Raw genomic sequence first — 3,751 nt, 5'->3', positions numbered from 1 at the left:
GGAGTGTAACTATGAGGTTGAGAACTGAGAACTTCTGCCTGACAAGGAGGCGCTGGAGGCATGGCAGCACTGGCTAGAGGGGGGAAGAGTGCCGCTTTTTGGTATGGACCGATCACAGGAGCCTTTCCTATATTCAGGATACCAAGAGACTCATCTCCCCTCAAGACCACTGGGCTCTCTTATTTACCCAGTTTACCTTCACCCTCACCTATCATCCTGGCAACAAGAATATCAAAAGCCATTGCTCTCTCACGCCAGTTTGACATGTCTGAGTACAATGCCAATCCAAAGCTCATCCTTCCTTTCTCATGCATTGCTGCCCTGGTGATTTGGGGAAGAGAAGCAGAAGTGAGGGCTGCCCAGCAGTTGGATCCATGACCTGGTGAGGGATCACTCAACAGGCTGTTTGTCCCTGCCACCATGCACCTCAGAGTGTTGGAATGGCTTCACTCTTTCCATCTGATTGGCCTTCCAGGGATTCAGTTGACCTTGGAATGATTTTGGTCTGTTCTTCCCGCTGCCTGAGCCTCACTGCCCCTGGTCCCGCCTCTCAGTGGATGTCATCACTGTCTGTTAAATGGAAGCGCTACCATTCTGGTAGTTGTGGACTGGTTTTCCAATGCTGTCCACTTCATTGCTCTCCCTAAGCTCCTCTCAGCTCATAATACCATCTTTATGGTTCAGCACACGTTCAGACTGTGCAGCTTCCCTCAGGGCATATATTTCACGTCCTGTTTTTGGAAGGCTTTCTGCTCTCTTTTGGGAACCTCAAACAGCCTCTCATCTGGTTTCCACCCCAATGTAGTGGCCAGACTGAGAGAGTTGATCAGGAGCTGAAGACAACCCTGTGCTGCCTGGTCTCTTCCAGTCCTATGAACTGGAGCTCCCAACCGGTCTGGGCAGATATTGCTCACAATAACCCCCAGTTGTCCTCCATTGGTGTGCCTCTCTTTAAATGCCAAAAGGGAGTCCAGCCACCACACTTCCCTGACCAAGAAATTGACACGAGAGTTTAAGCTGCTGAACAGTTGGCCCAACACTACAAGCACATGCATAGACAAGTCAGCGCTTCTCCACCTCACACTCAGAAACAATATGGCCAGCAGGCTGATCAGCTCTACTAACAGGTGAAGCCGCTCAAACCAAGGGAGAAAGTCTGGCTGGTGTCTAGAAACATTCCTTTGAATGTTTCCCTGGGAGCTGCAAGTTGGCCCCACATTACATGGGACCATTCTTAATGGAACAGAGCTTCCTATAGACTGTGTCTACCATTGTCGATGAAGATCCTCCCAGTGTTCCATATTTCCCATCTCAAGCTGGTGACTTCCTCCCCCTCCTTCCCACTTAGTGGATGGGTTCCTGGTCTATTCTTCGCGGCACCTCCTGGCATCTCACCGCGTGCGGGGCAGGGGCCAGTTATCTTGTGGATTGGGAGAGGTATGGCCCTGAGGAATGTTCTTCTGTTCCAGCTCATGACACCCTGGACAAGTCTCCCATCCGGGACTTCCAGCTGTCTCGGGTCTCTGGTGCCCCTGGAGCTGTGTCTAGAGGGGACAGCCCCGCCACAGCCATGACCCTGTCATGGTTCTGGGCAATCCTGCTCATGTGTATGCTCGTTCCAGACAATTAGGGTTTCTTTGTGGTTGTAATTAACTCCCTTCTTTCTCTTGTCATGCCTTAGCCAAAGCACAGTGATGGCAATGCTCCCTGCTTACTTTAGTCCACGATCTGGGAACGATTACAATTTAGATTCACACTGCAAAGGTGAAGTATTAGTTTAGTATTACGTTACTGCTTCTGAACCACAGTGACAGTGTTAGATTTTAGTTTGAGAGTTTTAGTCAGTGGCCCTGTTGGCCTAGCTGTTATTATATTCCTCTTTGTCCTGCGCAGTTTTTATTAAAACTCAGTGAACCGTTCGTTCTGCTGCCGTCTCTCTCTCTCAGCACTTAGACCATCATCAAACAGCGTGCAGGGGTTTCTTTTGAAGAAACAGTGAGGGCATGGTGATAGATATTGCCTACGTGGATTTTGCAAGTCATTGAAAAGTACAGCACAGAAACAGGCCCTTCAGCCCATCTAGTCCATGCTGAAACCATTTAAACTGCCTAGTCTCATTGACCTGCACTGAGACCATAGCCCTGCATATCCCAACTATCCAGGTACCTATCCAAACTTCTGTTCAACATTGAAATTGAGCTCACATGCACCACTTGTGCTGGCAGCTCGTTCCACACTCTCACCAGTCTCTGAGTGAAGAAGTTTCCCCTATCCATACCCCTCATAATTTTGTATACCTCCTTCAAATCTTTCCTTAATCTTCTACATTCCAAGGAATACAGTCCTAGTCTATTCAAGCTTTCCTTATAACTCAGGTCCTCCAGTACCAGCAACATCCTTGTAAATTTTCTCTGCGCTCTTTCAACCTTATTTACATCTTTCCTGTAAGTAGGTGACCAAAACTGCACACAATACCCCAAATTAGGCCTCTCCAATGCCTTATACAACTGCAACAAAACATCCCATCTCTCGTACTCAGTACTTTGGTTTATGAAGGCTAATGTGCCAGAAGCTTTCTTTACAACCCCATCTACCTGTGACGCCTCCTTCCTTTGACGAGGTCCCACCTGGATGAAGGTGAGATCACATGGGATCCAGGGTGAGCGAAAAGGCTGGATACAAGGTTGGCTCGTTGGAAGGAGGCAGTGTGCTAGTGCTTTTCCATTTGGTGATTTCCTGCAAGGGTTGCTGTTGGCTACTGTTGGCTACCTTGCTGTTGGCTCTACTGTTGTTTGCTACAGACAAAAAAAAAACTCACCAATGCCTCTACTTTCTCAGGAGGCTAAAGAAATTTGGCACGTCCCCTTCAACCCTTTCCAATTTTTATTGGGACATCACAGAAAGCATCCTACCTGGATGCTTAACAATTTGGTTTGGGGAACTGCTCTGCCTGTGACCCCGAGAACCTACAGGGATTTGTGGACACAGCTCAGCACATCACAGAAGCCAGTCTCCATCCATGGTTCTGTCCGTACATCTCACTGCCTCGGTAAAGCAGCCAGAATAATCAAAGAGCCCACCAACCCTGGATGTTCTCTTTTCCCCTCTCCCACTGGGCAGGAAATGGAAAAGCCTGAAATGACATACCACCAGGCTAAAGGTCAGCTTCTACGTCACACACTGACTTATCAGACTCGTGAATGGCCCTCTTGTATCATAAGACGGACACAGTATACATGACCTCATTATGATCATGCACCTTGTTTATCTGCACTGCACTTTCTCTGTAGCTTTTGCTATTGTTTTACTTGGTTCTACCTCAATGCACCTGTATGCAGGACAAGCTTTTCACTGCACCTGTATTACAAAAATAAACCAATATGATCAACATGTATTAATGATTTAGATGAAAATATGGGTGGCGTGATTGCTGAGTTTGCAGGTGACACCAAACTGGCAGGTAAGTGGGATAAGTATAGACAGGCAAGATGGTTAGCAAAAGACCTGGGGGCCGAATGGCCTGTTTCTATGCTGTGCAACCCCTTGATTCTAGTGGCAGGCAGCCAAGGAATCCATGAACCAGATCAAAAACTCATTGCACCGCTCAGTTCAGTGAATTCTCGGGCTGCACCTGTTATTTAAATACAAGTCGTTAGCACAGGCTGCATTAAACACACCGTGACCAAAGTGTGCACCTCCCTGAGCTTACTTCCCATGCAGATGGAGAGACTCTCATTCCTTTTCAGGTTGT

Source organism: Mobula birostris, chromosome 4 (assembly GCF_030028105.1).
Source record: "Mobula birostris isolate sMobBir1 chromosome 4, sMobBir1.hap1, whole genome shotgun sequence".
Lineage (NCBI taxonomy): Eukaryota > Metazoa > Chordata > Chondrichthyes > Myliobatiformes > Myliobatidae > Mobula > Mobula birostris.
Note: the sequence above shows the minus strand (reverse complement) of the source record.